The 16,236-nt window shown below is 40.5% G+C and overlaps 1 protein-coding gene across 4 annotated transcripts in view; it reads left to right on the plus strand.

Moving 5' to 3' along the window:
* The window catches only part of LOC126471067 (regulator of nonsense transcripts 2-like), a 235,293-nt gene that overhangs the window by 216,298 nt on the left and 2,759 nt on the right, over positions 1 to 16,236 (plus strand). The window lies entirely within an intron of this gene.

Raw genomic sequence — 16,236 nt, forward strand, 5'->3', positions numbered from 1 at the left:
GTAAACCAAAGTCGATTATTCACCTTCCATATTACTGACCTTATATGCTCGTTCCATTTTGTATCACACTCCAAATGCTATGCCTAGATATTTAACTGATGTGATTGTACAGGCAGCACACCACTGATAGTGTATTCGAACATTACAGGAAATGTCTTTCCTACTCATGTGCATCAACTTACATTTTTCTACATTTATAGCAAGCTGCCATTCATCACACCAAATAGAAATTCTAAGTCATCCTGTATCCTTCTACAGCCAATGAAGATACTTTCCTATATATTACAGCATTATCAGCAAACAGTCACTCTCACTATCTCTTAGATCATTTATGCATGTAGAGAATGAGCGGTCCTGTCGCACTTGTCTGTGGGAACACCTGTCTGTACCCTTCGCTTTGATGAAGCATCATCATTGAAGACAACATGCTCGAGTCATTCGCATATCTGGGAACCTACTATGTGTGCTGAGACTTCCATGAGCAGTCCACTGAGGGGCATCATGTCAAACGCGTTCAGATAATCAAAGTATGTGGAATCTGCCTGTTGCCCGTCATGTATGGTTCTCAGGATATTGTGAGAGAAGGACAAGCTGAGTTTCACATGAGTGATACTTTCTAAATCTGCACTTATTTATCGATGGAAGCTTTTGCGTCCCAAGGAAATTTATTATATTCGAACATGGAGCATGTTCAAGAATTCTACAGCAAACCAATGTTAAGGATATCAGTCTGTAATTTTGCGGGTCTTCTTTCACCCTTCCCATTTGCTTAGGACTTTGTGTTGACTGAGAGATCCCAGATAAATGGAAGCTCAGTAATGGCCCAGTGTCACAGAATTCTGTCTGTAAAACCGAATTTGGATTCCATCTTGACCTAGTGACTTATTTGTTTTCATCTCTTTCAGTTGCTTCTCTATACCAGGGGTGCCTATTACTATGTCCTCCATGTGGGAGTCTACGTGACAGTTAGACAACGGTATGTTTATATGATCCTTCTGCGTGAATGATTTCTTTAATGTGAAATTTAAAACTTCAGCTTACCGTTTGCTGTCTTCTATTGACACACTGGACTTGTCGATGAGTGACTGGACCCGCTTAGTGATTTTATGTAGAACCAGAATTTTCTCAGGTTTTCATCAAGATCTTTCACTAAGGTATGATGATGGGAATTGATGTATGCTTAATGCATCAATCTTTTTATAGCCACTAGAATTTCTACTAACTTTTTTCCTGTTGATATTTTCAAGTTGTTCTTTGACCCAAGAGTGCAACGATCTCTGCTTCCTCAGCAGTTTTCAAATTTTGTTATTAAACCACAGTGTGTCTTTTCCATCCTTAATGCACATACTTGGCAAATATTTCTGTTGAGCGTGATTTACAATCGATTTACACTTTGCCTGTTATTCATCTGCATCCATCAGTTTGCAACTAAATAATGTCCATTCATTGTCCAAGTAGTATTCTAACAACTGCTTATCTCCTCTTTCCAGCATAAATACTCGCCTAGTCTCCTTGATTGATTTATTAATTTCAGTAACCATCTTGTTATGATAGCACGATCATTAATCCCTGTCTCTATACTAACACTGGCGATAAGGCCTTACATGTTTCTAACTACTAGTTCTGAAATATTTCCATTGTGTGTGGATTGTCTACATAAGGTAGGATTAATAGAAGTGATAGAGAAGATCCAAAAAAGAGTGGTTACATTTTTGGTATCATTTAGTAAGCACAGGAGCATCTCAGAGGTGGTTGAAATTGTTAGAGATTACTTTTGAAAAAGAGTTGTGACATATTGCTTCCTCTTGACATCTTGCAAAATTAACAGAATGGAAAAATTGGAGATTTCGTGACAATTGTTCCTCATGTGTGCTATTGGTCATAGTCTCTGAGACCATCAGACCTTAGGCACTAAGTATCGTGTACAGTATCATCTGCAAAAGTTGTCAGTCAGGTAGAGCTGTGGTTATTTGAATCTATGAGAAGGTGGAGATTGTAGAGAAGTTTTGAACCTTTGTCAAACATCTTGTATTGGAAAACAAATTATATGGTATATATTGAGACATGCTTCACGAAGTGCAGCAAAGTAGGAAGATGACACTACTAGAAATAAATGAGGTAAATAACCATACAGCATAGAAAAACGTATCTGTTGGTAACAACGTTTTAGTGCTCTGTTGGAAATGCCATCAATTCCATGGGAGCTTTCACTTTTGCGTGAATTTATTATTTTCTTAATTTTAGTAGAGAGATGGGTTGAATTTCAGTTTTATGAAATTGCATAGGTATTGCATCTTCCATATACAGCCTTGCATTTTCTAATCAACAGCTGGATGATATTTTCTCTACAACACTTAAAAATGGTTATTAAAAATATTTTCTACTTCTGACTTTTTGTTAACTGACTTTCCATTGAGTCTCATAGAAATACAGTCTTCCTGCGCTGTCTCGTGCCCTGTTTCCCATTTAACAATATTCCAAATTGTTTTAGTTTTATTATCAGAGGTGCAATTTCAGAATAAGGCACATACTTCTGGACTTTCTAGTAACTTTTCTTAATACAGTGCAGTAGTTTTTATAATATTTGACTGTTTCTGGATCATTACTACTTTTAGCTATGACACATTTCCCTTTTCTGTTTACAAGATTTTTTATGCTTTTAAAAAGCTATGGCTTTTTTGATGGTTTGTTACAATAATGCTTCTCTGTTTTCTTAGAGAAACTGTTTTCAGATATACTCACAAAGGTATCATGAAATTAGTTAAATTTTAAATTATCAGTGTGGTTTATCCATCTATAAATAAAATCTCACTTTTGAATCGCTTTTCAATTTTTGTGGTGACCTTTTGGAGAACTGTAACTAATTTTTATGGTCATTGCCAGGAAGCTTTTGATGCAATGTAATGTTGAAAAGATGAAATGTGTCTGAATATAGTATTCACAGAACATTCCTTTGGTGAATCCCACTAGCATATTCGAGTTGCCTTGCAAGGTGGATGTTATTGCTACCTTGTTAGTTGGGTATAATCAGGGTACATTTCAACATACCCCACTGCTGCTTTCATGAATTGGCGACTGTTTTATACTTTGTGAAAGTCTTAATCTGGTCACTACAGGAGTAGAGAGCACAGACTAATGGGCTTCAAGTGAACAGCTAAATACATGAGTTACATGTTTGCCTGCATTTAGTTCAGTGAGGCAATTGTTTGTAAGACCTCATCTCCTGACACTGGCTCTGTATTCTTGCTACTGTTTTATCAAGTTCCACGTGTTATGTAATTTATGTCCTCTTCATATAGGCTCTTTCCAATGCCACAATAAAACGAATATAATCACGATAAAGGACATATCTACGTACACTCAACAGTAAAAAAACTAGGCCACAGAATAGAAGAAAAATTGAACCATTTGGCAATAGCAGCAGAAAAACCAAGCTGGTTGTGAAATCGGACAGAGGAAGTGGATTATCGATTGAGGAAATGAGATGACGATCACTCTGTGTTAGTCTGTGCCCGTGTGCTAAGGATTGCTTACCTTATGAAACAGATTATTGGCCTGACTGAATGTTCGAATCACAGTGACAGCATCTGGATACCTACAAATACGAGGTACAGAGGCTATAAAAGTTTTAAAAATGCGATTATAAGAGCTTACTATCTATTGTTCAGGCTTTACTAAGAATGAAGGACCAGTCTAACCAACAATTTTTTTTTTTATAAAATTGCTTACATTCATCTTTTGCAACTTGAAATGATAACTCTGCACATTTTACAAAGAAGATAAAAGCACAAAATTGCCTTCAATGAGAGTATGATCTCGAGAATTTGAGGACATTGCCCTAAGGCCAGTATTACACTATCAAATTTCTTTGTCGAAGATTTGATCAAAGATGTGATCAAATATTTCGTCAAAGTTCAAGATGGCTGACAACAACTGGTTATTAACCACAGCAGTTGCACGTACCGCAGTTGCATTGTGTGCACATGCGGAAAAGAAGTGGGGGAAAAAAAGGAACCATACATACAAGGTTGACAGTCTTAAATTCCTGGGATTACAACTTGATAACAAATTCAGTTGGGAGGAGCACACCACAGAACTGCAGAAACGCCTTAACAAATCTGTATTTGCAATTCGAGTGTTAGCAGACGTAGGCAACATAAAAATGAAAAAGCTTGCATACTTTGCCTACTTTCATTCCATAATGTCATATGGTATAATATTTTGGGGTAAATCTTAAAGTCAAACAAAAGTTTTCAGAGTCCAAAAGCATGTAATACGTATTATTTGTGGAGTAAATTCACGGACGTCCTGCAGAAACCTCTTCAAAGAACTGGGTATACTAACTACTGCCTCTCAGTATATTTACTCCTTAATGAAATTTGTCCTAAATAATATATCTCTTTTTCCAACAAATAACTCAGTTCATACATACAATACCAGGAACAAAAATGATCTGCACAAGGACTTCAAAGCACTTACTTTAGCTCAAAAAAGGGTCCACTACTCATGAACACTCATCTTAAATAATTTGCCAGCAAACATAAAAATTTTAGTTACAAATAAAGATCAGTTTAAAAGAAACCTGAAAGACTTACTAGTGGCCAACTCCTCCTACTCCATTGACGAAATTTTTAATAGAAACTAATTATGTATTTATTCATACTATTAGTATTGTTATTTCAGCTTAAAAAAATTGACATGTTCCACATCCATGAGGATCTCCTCAGCACAGATCTATGGAACGAAAAACTAATCTAATCTGAGTCGATTCCTTGCTACAGAAGAGGGTTATGTTAGGTTAGGTCAGGTCTCCAATCTTCTTAATCTATTTTTGTATTCAGGGTGCCTCACGTTGTAAACCGCCTCATAAGCTTCATACATCTCTATTAATTTTGTAGTTGTCGACACACACCAATTGTATTTACCGGCAATGTTTATAAAAACACTACAGACGATAGAATGCAGCGATGCTAGTGCTCCATGTGGTAACATGTCACATTGCAGTGAACAGAAGACAGGCGATTTCTTTGATCAAATCTACAGCGAGGCCGTAGATTTGATCAAATATTGGACGACATTTGACAAAGTCCCTATTACACCATCAAATACCTTTGACAAAGATATTGGACAAAGAAATTTGATAGTGTAATACCGGCCTAATGTCTATCTCTCATGCCATAATGGTTAAAGGAGAAGAGTGCCAATCTGAAGGTGTAAAGTTTGATGCTACATGTTTCTATTCTTTTATCATTTGTACAAATTCAGTAGAATGAAAAAGACAGTGAAGTTTCAGACTTGTTTACCCAAAATGTGAAATAGAGTATTAGAGTAACGAAATAGCTGGTATTACTGCTTCACCATAACTGAAATATTTTTCTTCGAGTAGCCGAAGTTTCTGTGAGCTCTGATGTGCTTAATTTTGTGTGACTTTTGGATCTTTCTTGCTGTGAACATCATATTAAGAATTTTTATTTGCTTAGGTTTTTGATGACATTGCACTGTTTTAACAGGTAGTCAAGCAGAGTCAGTTAAGAGGGACTGGTGATGATAAATATTTCCAGTTCAGTGGGAGGCATTAAGAACTTAACATAATGTAATGAGGTTGTTACAGAGCTGATATTAATATATGTGTGTTACCATTTTTATCCTCATTGCACTGGCAGAGTTGAGGCTAGTAACCCTTGACTGAATTATTATGGTAATACTCAAGTGTTGGAAGTTGATCCAGGTCTGCTGAAAATTTTTTCTCATAATGGCGTAATTGCCTTGTGTAATTAGTCTCCATACCTTAACTGCGCCAGGCTGTGTTGATGCTCATCACCACGACCACGAGCTACAAAAGTAATAAATCTTCTATGACACGTATTAGGGATACTTTCATGATTTAGGGACAAGTAAACATAGAAAAACTAACAGATGCAATGTACTTCCTGTGGTGCCTAAATATTTAATCTCTTCCATTCTCATATTGTCTAAAACCTTTGCTTTAGCACTTTTCATGTGGCATCCAGGAACACAGCCGATGGTTTCTCTGAGCAGGCTTGGGAGTGCAAAATGTAGCTCGTGTCTCAAAAATCCACTACCAAGTTGACCCTGGGCCAAAATACCAAGAGAGACTTTTACTCGTGTTTTTGTAACTAGGCTTAAGGGCTATACCATAGATACTAATGAAACACTCTGTTGCATTGACTGCAAGCTCAAAATTGTAAATCAATAGCTGTCACAATTATTATTAACTTTTCTTTCTCAATCATACTCCAAAACTGTTCATTCACAAGGTGTGATTCACTTTCCTGGAGTGTCTTCGGTAGTTATAAGATTAAGCATTATACTTACTTAACATATATCTTGATCTTTATGGACACAGAAAAGCTTGAGTACACTGTCCATGGCACTACCGCCAAAACAAAGGAATTTAAATGAGAAGACAATAACAGAGCACAAAATGCAAAAAATGGACATCAACAGAGAATTTCCATAAGCTAAAAGTAATATAAAGTCTCAGATTGTTTGTTCAAGTGAACTGTATGAAGAAACAGTGTTCAATTATCAAAAATGTGCTACTGCAAAAGCATACAGAAGGAAAGCAGGGATTGTAAAAAGGAAGACAGTATGGTGAGAGGACAATTTTTAGTTTGTCTTCTAAAGTAAAACTGTCATTTGGTCAATAATAATGAGAACAACACAAAGTAAATTGTACTCGTAGTGACTACAACAGTCATTTTTGATGCTATTTTCATAAAATCGAAAGTGTTCTTACGAGGAAACTGTTCCATTTGCAATATGCTTATGATGAAAGAGGCTGAAATAGCAATAATAGGGTTTATCTAGTACAGTGTGGAGCACATTTGCAAAATAATGCCTCGCAACCAGTTCAGTTATTTCTTAAGTTGTTACCTGATGGTTTGATATTAACTTCTCTAGGCCATCATAGTATTTATATAAGAATCAGCGAGGAGCAATAGCTATAACTGACTGCTATGTTATGTGGGAATTTGTGAAATAAGGTAGTGCTCATTGATATCAACCCTTGAAGCATTCAGCATGTCCCGAAACAGTTACATGGCCTGTAGACTACTGTATGGGGTTAATAATGTCTTGAGCACATTTACTTGTCTGCAGAAGCAACTCACCTGCTCTTTTTTAACTGAAAAATTTGGCTAGGCAACTAGTGCAAAACCAGAATGACCAATAGGCATTGAAACTAACAGTCTTCCTGGTGACATCAGCTCAGACAAAGATGAATAAGGCATTGGGAAATAGTAAAATAAAACAGAAAATAGAAAACCTAGGATGGAATGACAGTATTATGAAAAGGGTGGATTGCTGCTCACCGTATAGCGGAGATGTTGACTTGCAGACAGGCACAACATAAAGGCAACTAAATACATAAGCTTTCAGCCAGAAAGCTTCGTTCTGAAATAGACAACATACACATCCACATTCATGCAAACAAAGCTTTCTCTCTCTCTCTCTCTCTCTCTCTCTCTCTCTCTCTCTCTCTCTCTCTCTCTCACACACACACACACACACACACACACACGCACGACCACTGTGTCTGGTTGCTAAGGCCAGATTGCGAGCAACTGGGAGAAGCAGTCTGGGTGGTAAGGGTAAGGAGGGAGCCTGGAGCAGGAAGGGGGAGGAGAGCAGGAGACTGTAAAATGCTGTTTGTGAGATGAGTTGGACCGAGGGTAGGGCAGCTGGGTGCAGTCAGGAGGTTAGACGGAGGGCAGAGAGGATGGAAAAGGAAGAAACATGAGTCACTTCTGGACACATTGTCAAGCAAGGTGGACAGACAACACAGTTAAATGGACAATGGCAATGCCTTCTGGCAATTGGCCAGGGTGTGGGGGGACAGACTTATTCTTCTTCAGGCGGCAGCAGCAGCTGGCCGAGATAGTCACAGCAACAGGGAGGTAACCAATTTTGTGACTTTTACAAGTTCCTATCCAGGAGCAAATTTTATAATATCATCTGTGTGCTTTAACAGTTTAGTTTCTTGAGTTCTGCATGTTAATGTAATATCTAATAGCCAGAGTTCTCGCATTTTTGTTGGCGTCGGAAAGTAAACTGATTTTGTGTCATATTACAAGTTCCTAATCAGGGGTGAATTATTTGATTTCACCTGAGTGCTTCGGAAAATAGGATTTTGAATCTCTGCGTATTAATCTAATTTATTAGATACGGTTCCTGCATTGTAGTCAGTATCTACAGTAGAGTTCCGCAGCACATACCGACAGTCCATATATCTGGGTATTTTAGTTTTCCACGGTCTTTAGTACGGATAGGGACTGTGAGTGTTGTGTGCAGAAGCGAACCGAGTTGGTGACACTTTGCTCTCGCATTTTTGTTGGCGTCGGAAAGTAAACTGATTTTGTGTCATATTACAAGTTCCTAATCAGGGGCGAATTATTTGATTTCACCTGAGTGCTTCGGAAAATAGGATTTTGAATCTCTGCGTATTAATCTAATTTATTAGATACGGTTCCTGCATTGTAGTCAGTATCTACAGTAGAGTTCCGCAGCACATACCGACAGTCCATATATCTGGGTATTTTAGTTTTCCACGGTCTTTAGTACGGATAGGGACTGTGAGTGTTGTGTGCAGAAGCGAGCCGAGTTGGTGACACTTTGCTCTCAGCTCCAGGCTGTGATGGCTTTGGTTACACAGCTTCAGGCTGCAGTGGATGGGCACCACAGTTGTGGGCTGGCCATGTGGATCCAACATACATCCAGCATGTCCTAGTCCTCCGATCGGTCCTCACCGGTGGCCAGCCCTTTTACTGCTCACACTGAGGTCACCCCAGGGCGTAGCAGGCAGTGAAAGACTTCCCGGTGGGCTGCATGTAAGGCCTCCCCAGTTAGTCTGACAAACAGATTCCAGATGCTGTCTGTGGTTGACACAGTCACTGAGCCATATGCCATCGACCTCTCAGCCTGCAATATCCGGACAATTTCAGAGGGTGGGAGTATTAACAGTTGGAAGCTCCAACGTTAGATGCGTTATGGGGTCAGGGACATGCTTGCCAAGATGAGGAAGAAAGCCAATGTGCACTTTGTGTGTGTACCGGGTGGAGTCTATCCAGATGTGGAACAGCTCCTCCCAGATGCCGTGAAGAGCACAGAGTGCAGCCGACTGCAGGTGGTGGCTAACATCGGTACCAATGATGAGTGTCACTTTGGATCAGGAGTGATAAAGGCTGCCAGTCTTGCTTTTGCGAGATGAAAGCAGAGCAGACCATTTGCAGCATAGTCAACAGGACCGATTGCGGACCTCTGGTACAGAGCCAAGCAGAGGGTCTGAATCATAGGCTCAGACAGTTCTGTGACCATGTAGGCTGCAGATTCCTCAACTTGCGCACCATATCTGCACACGCAAGCCACCTAATTCCCGTAAATTCCATGGAGAAGGGCCATGGGAAAGGGAGGGGGCAAGAACACTGACGTTCAACCACATCCGAGATGTGTTCGATTCGGTTCAGATCTGGCGAGTTGGGGACCAGCACATCAATTGGAACTCGCCACTGTCTTCCTCACACCACTCCATCACACTCCTGACCTTTTGACATGGTGCATTATCTTGTCGAAAAATGTCACTGCCATCAGGAAACATGGTTGTCATGAAAGGGTGTGCGTAGTCTGCTGTCATGGTGCTTTGCGTGAAATCCAGTAGACCCATGGATGCCCACACTAATGTTCCCCATAGCATAATGGAGCCACTGCCATCCTGGAGTACAGCTGGCAAGGGCCTGTTCCCCTGGAAGACAACGGATTTGCACACTCCCATCGGCATCATGAACAAGGTATCAGTATTCATCAGACCATGCAGACTGCTCTGCCACTGCAGCAAAGTACACTGCCGTTTGTCATGTGCCCATTTCAGTCATAATGGTGATAACCCCCCTCCCGCAGAGGGCTCGCCGTTCTTTCGCATGTTCATGCTTGGCTACCACGAGCCTCCAGCCTTTGCATCATATTTTCCCTTCAGTACTGCATGCCTATCCTCTTGCTGTTCTTTGTCCCCTCCATTGGGGTAAATGTGTGGCTGTTTTTGGAACTGTATTCTGCATTTTCGGTAGTCAGTATCAGAATATTTTCCACTGTTATTCATTCTTTTTTCTTTCTTCATTCACCTTCTCCTATCCTCCCTCCGTTTCGGCATTTGAGGTTAGTCTTTTTCTTCTTTCTTCCTGTGCACTCCTGAAGGCTGGCCCACACGTCTTATGGGCAACAGGTAACTGGGTAATGCATAATTCCCAACCTGGGTTGACAGTTAGGGTTCGCACGTATCCCCGGTACAGGCCAGGCCCAGGGAGGGGTGATTTCCTGAGCTGCTACTTTTCCCAAATTGCCAATTGCTCCCTCTGTCAGGTGTTCTGGAGTTATGGCCTGAGGTGTGAGCAATCACCTAAGGTGGGCGAGCCGCCCTCTGAGGGGAGTCGCCAGTTGGAAGCTGCGTGCTATCGGAGATGCTGGAAATCATGGGGATTTTCTCACAATGAGCCAATTATCTTCTTCGTAGTCAACCTGTAGCGAACGTAAATGGAATAAAACTCTCAATTCAAAGACCTTCACAACTGCACCACAGTTTTTCGTGGTTTCACAGACTGAACAGTTAGTCCTTTGCAATGCTAAATCCGTTTGTTATTCAGAAAGTTGTTGATGCAATTGCCGGCCCTGTGAAATCCTGCTCTCGTTTACATAATGGCACTTTGCTTTTGGAGATTACTTTTGACTTGAAGCACAACTACTGCATGCCGCTTTGCTTCTCCATGGCAGTCCTTTTCGTGTCAAGGCCCATAGAACCATGAATTCTTCCCGTGGTGTTATTTACACTAGGCTGCTCGATGGGTGATGGGGGCAGAAATCTGAACGTACCTCATCAGGCTCTCATTGCAGTCCGTCGGGTGATGAAAAAAGATAGATGCATCCTTGGTGCCCACATGCACTCTTTTTCTCATTTTTGATACAGTGGTGCTTCTGTCCAAGGTCAAAGCAGGCTATGAAGTTATCACAGTACTACTGTACATTCCAAACCCAATGTGCTGCTACCAGTGTCCTTGTTTCAACCACACTCAAATGTCCTGTTGACACGTTGCCAAATGTGTAACATGTGGTGGGGATGCTCACAAGGGCGATTATCCACCTCCTACTCCTCACTGTAACAACTTAAACGGCAACCATACTGCCTCCTCTCGAGATTGTCCCATGCAACTTGATTAGTGGGCTGTCCAGAAGATGTGGGTAAAGGAAAAAGTGCCTTGCCGAATCGCTCACAAGTTATTGGCTAGTCACAAACCTTGTGTTCTACCATCTGGCAGTTACAATACTGTTCTTGCTACATCTGACTCCCTGAAGGACGTTGCCACGCAGACACGCCAACCTCAAATTCAACAGTGTGGTTGTGAAATCGCCCAGTGGTATGGTAGCTTTTGTGCATTGACTATTGTCGACTAAACAAAATCACAAAAAAATATGTCTGTCCATTGCAGCACATTGACGACATGCTAGGCTGCTGGAAAGGAAAAAGGTATTTCTCAACTGAGAACATGCAGACAGGCTATTGGAAAATCCAGGTCGATGAGGGAAAGACTGCCTTCTACATCTACATCCATACTCCGCAATCCACCTGACGGTGTGTGGCGGAGGGTACCTTGAGTACCTCTATCGGTTCTCCCTTCTATTCCATTCTCGTATTGTTCGTGGAAAGAAGGATTGTCGGTATGCCTCTGTGTGGGCTCTAATCTCTCTGATTTTATCCTCATGGTCTCTTCGCGAGATATACGTAGGAGGGAGCAATATACTGCTTGACTCTTCGGTGAAGGTATGTTCTCGAAACTTTGACAAAAGCCCGTACCGAGCTACTGAGCGTCTCTCCTGCAGAGTCTTCCACTGGAGTTTATCTATCATCTCCGTAACGCTTTTGCGATTACTAAATGATCCTGTAACGAAGCGCGCTGCTCTCCGTTGGATCTTCTCTATATCTTCTATCAACCCTATCTGGTACGGATCCCACACTGCTGAGCAGTATTCAAGCAGTGGGCGAACAAGCGTACTGTAACCTACTTCCTTTGTTTTCGGATTGCATTTCCTTAGGATTCTTCCAATGAATCTCAGTCTGGCATCTGCTTTACCGACGATCAACATTATATGATCATTCCATTTTAAATCACTCCTAATGCGTACTCCCAGATAATTTATGGTATTAACTGCTCCCAGTTGCTGACCTGCTATTTTGTAGCTAAATGATAAAGGATCTATCTTTCTGTGTATTCGCAGCACATTACACTTGTCGACATTGAGATTCAATTGCCATTCCCTGCACCATGCGTCAATTCGCTGCAGATCCTCCTGCATTTCAGTACAATTTTCCATTGTTACAACCTCTCGATACACCACAGCATCATCCGCAAAAAGCCTCAGTGAACTTCCGATGTCATCCACAAGGTCATTTATGTATATTGTGAATAGCAACGGTCCTATGACACTCCCCTGCGGCACACCTGAAATCACTCTTACTTCGGAAGACTTCTCTCTATTGAGAATGACATGCTGCGTCCTGTTATCTAGGAACTCCTCAATCCAATCACACAATTGGTCTGATAGTCCATATGCTCTTACTTTGTTCATTAAACGACTGTGGACTCTGGACAGCCTCTGAGTTAAAAGTTATGCCATTGAGACTACATAATGCTCCAGTCACCTTCAAACTTATGATGGGCAACTTGCATTGACACAGTATATGGGTGGCGTATCTTTGCTATCTGAATGACATAAAAACTTAGTTTCTACAGGGAATCATATAATTCTTTTGGAAAATGGCTTTCCTAGGCTTACATCTGAAATACCCCTCCATGATGCTGACAAGGTGGAGATGTGAGTCAATAATTGAATCACTGAAGACTAAGGACTCTCATGGATACGATGGAGTATCTAACAGAATACTAAAATGCTGTGCTGCACATGCTAGCCCCTTACTTAGCCTTAATTTTTCCTTTAGGAATGGTCAGTTTCCTGAACAGTTAAAATATTTGGTAGTAAAGCTGCTTCATAAAGGGGAGAAAGGGATAATGTAGATAATTTTAGATGTATTCCTCTGCCATCAGTGTTTGGTAAATTTATTGAAAAGGCTGTAATTGGTCATTTCATTTCACGTAATATGCAGTGAAATGTAGTGTTTGGTTTTAGAAATGGTTTTATAACTGAAAATACTATATTCTCTTTTCTCTGTAAGTTATTGGATGGATTAAATAAGAGGTTTTGAATGCTAGGCATATTTTTTATTTATTTATTTAAGTAACATATTTTATTGTGTTGATCACAAAATACTGCTCCAGAAGTTGGAGCATTATGGAATACAAGGAGTAGCTCACAACAGTTGGTTCATCTCTTACTTTAAAGAACAGACAGCAAAAGGTCATTCTGTACACAATGTGGGTCCAAGTGGAGCACGGTTAAATTGGGCAGGGGGGGGGGGGGGGCAGGGATCAGCGCTGGGGCCACTCCTGTTGCATATTTATGTATGTAAGTGATATGTCTTCTGGTATTACAGGTAATTCTAAAATATTTCTGTTTGCTGATGACACTGGCTTGCTAGTAAAGGATGTTGTGCGCAACACAAATAATGCAATTCAAGATATAAGTTCGTGGCTTGCAGAAAATAAACTAATGCTAAATGACAGTAAGATACAGTTTCCCATTCCCAAGAATTAGCAGCTTTCACTCAGTTTATACTCGGCAAAAATTCAGTCTTCATTTGGATCACACATCCTTGTCTCTCGTGCAGAAAGACGTGCAGTATTTTGCTGCATCCATTTTCAATAAGCTACCACAATAATTAAAAAATCTTAGTAGTAATCCATGAATTTTCAAGTTTAAATTGAAGAGTTTTCTCATTCCTTGAAAAATTTGGCTAATTCTTGTGTTACATTGTTGATTGTTTATATATAAATTTATATCTTGTCATCCTCTTAGAATTCATGAAGTATCCCCCCTCTCTCCTCCCCTGAACACATTTGAAGAATATCTAAACTGCCTGACAACCATGTTGAAGTATGTTCAGACTGCAGGCTACTGCCTGAATTCAAAAACGAACCTCTTTGCCACCCAAGAAATAAAGACAGTGGAGCATGTAATGAATGACTTGGAATCCATTGGTCTCCTGAATATATGGACCTTGGGAATGATGTACTGTTTTTATTGTGATTCCAGACAATGCAGGTGACAGCTTTTATGTTACCTAATTTGAGTGATGGTGATGAAGAGGCTTTTAAGTACAAGGCACCTCTACTGAACAGTGTTGTGTCATGTCATAGCCGTAATCAGATCCAAATCTGAAAGCCATATCTTTAGTGAAATAGAATACTTAGCACGGAAATCACACCAGTGTACAGACAAAACAGGAATCCTGCGTGGAGAGTGCTGTTATTTCCATGAACATCAAATATTTGAGAAAATATGAATATGACTTTTCGAGAACCTTCCAGAAATTGGGTAAAAAGGTCTGCTTACTTGCCATGTCAAATCCAGATAAAATCCCAATCTTTCAATGAGTGCCTCAATTGTCATGGTCAGGGGCTAAGTCTGACTGTCATGAAAGTGGCAAGGCTACCACTTTCATGCCGAGGATGGCATCCAAGTAGCTGAATTACATCATGGAAATGGCATGTACGGAGATGTTGCCCTCTATGTCCATAGATTATGGCTGCACTCTGTATTCAGAGTCCCTTGCAGCGCCATCACTTGTATCAGGCAGGGATCTACAGGAAGTCTTCCTCTGGGCTCTTTCTTTAACAGGTGCGTGCTTCCATGCATTGTTAAGGGCATAGCTGGTGTCTCTGTTAAATGGATTTTCATACAGTCATCATCACTGCTCACAGTCTGATTTCAAAATGATGCCTAGGTTGTCAACCAAATAGTTGTTGATGGGCCAAACAACTGCAGTCATCTCAGTCTTGGAGAGTACTGTGAGAGCATAAGCTATCACCTTTTCAGCATCTTAAATTTGCCTACCACCTTAGTCAAATGGACTCTCACAGAATGCCGTAATAAGAAATTGGCAGATATGCTCCCAATGTATGTTGATGCTGAATAGAGAGACTGTGATAAGATACTGCCTTTCATGACATTGTCATACAACACAGCTAAGCAAGAAACTACATGCTTCTCGTCATTGTTTATGCTCCAAGGACACAAGGCCAAAATGACAGTAGATGCATTGTTCCCATTTCAAGCACATGGCACTCAGGATGACTACATGAAACTCTTCATCACCAGGATCGAAGTAGCAAGACAGCTGGCTCGCATAAGTACAGTGGACACCCAGGATGAGGACCAAGAACACTGTATCACCAATCACCAGACAATGAGGTAGAGCCTGGGAGACTAGGTATGAATTTTTATGCCTGTTAAGAAAGTGGAATCATCAGAGAAGTTACTAAATCATTGCTTTGAGCAGTAACATATCCTTTGTCACTTGTCAGATGTCACATATGAAGTTGAGTATTATGGTCCATCATCAAGAAGACAGAAGTGCAGAGACATAAAAGCACGTTATCTGTGTCCTCGATATGAAGTCCTACTACAGTCTTCAGGAAGTGCAGATTGATTATGGGGCTTCTCGTACAATGGGTGACAACATGGCTAGAATGCAAGGATCCACCAGTGCTGCCATACAGAGGACCGTTGACAAGATCTAGAACAGTGGGTCTCTGTTTCTCCAGGAGAGGGAGCAATGCCACGAGCTGTGCTGCATGCAATTTATATTGTAGCGATTAACCCACTGGGTGGCATGCTCCAGGTTGCCAGTTCAAATCAGACCACCAGCAATTATTTGTTATTTAGTATTTATCATTTCAGAAAGGTTCTTGATATATCGTATGTTTGTATTGTTCGTGTATTCTGGACTATTCTCCGTCCTTGAGTTCTGTTCTATTTATACTTTGTTATTTGAATTAAATTTCCTGTCAGTGAGGTGGTCTGTCTTAGCTGTCTTACCCTGTGTATTAATTTGTGTGAAAATTTGTATCACTTTCACTGTCAGAAGTACAAACAATGGAAAATAAAGAGGAAGGACAAAGTAACACCCCCCCCCCCCCCCCCCCCCCCCGAAGTGCATTTCAGACTATCCATTTAACTATAGACATACTATTTGCATGGCAACAGAATTTTCCGTTTTGCTTCTTGTAGATCTCAAATGTAACGTGCTGGTTATTATTTTGAAATTTTGTTTTA

This window comes from Schistocerca serialis, chromosome 3 (assembly GCF_023864345.2).
Source record: "Schistocerca serialis cubense isolate TAMUIC-IGC-003099 chromosome 3, iqSchSeri2.2, whole genome shotgun sequence".
Lineage (NCBI taxonomy): Eukaryota > Metazoa > Arthropoda > Insecta > Orthoptera > Acrididae > Schistocerca > Schistocerca serialis.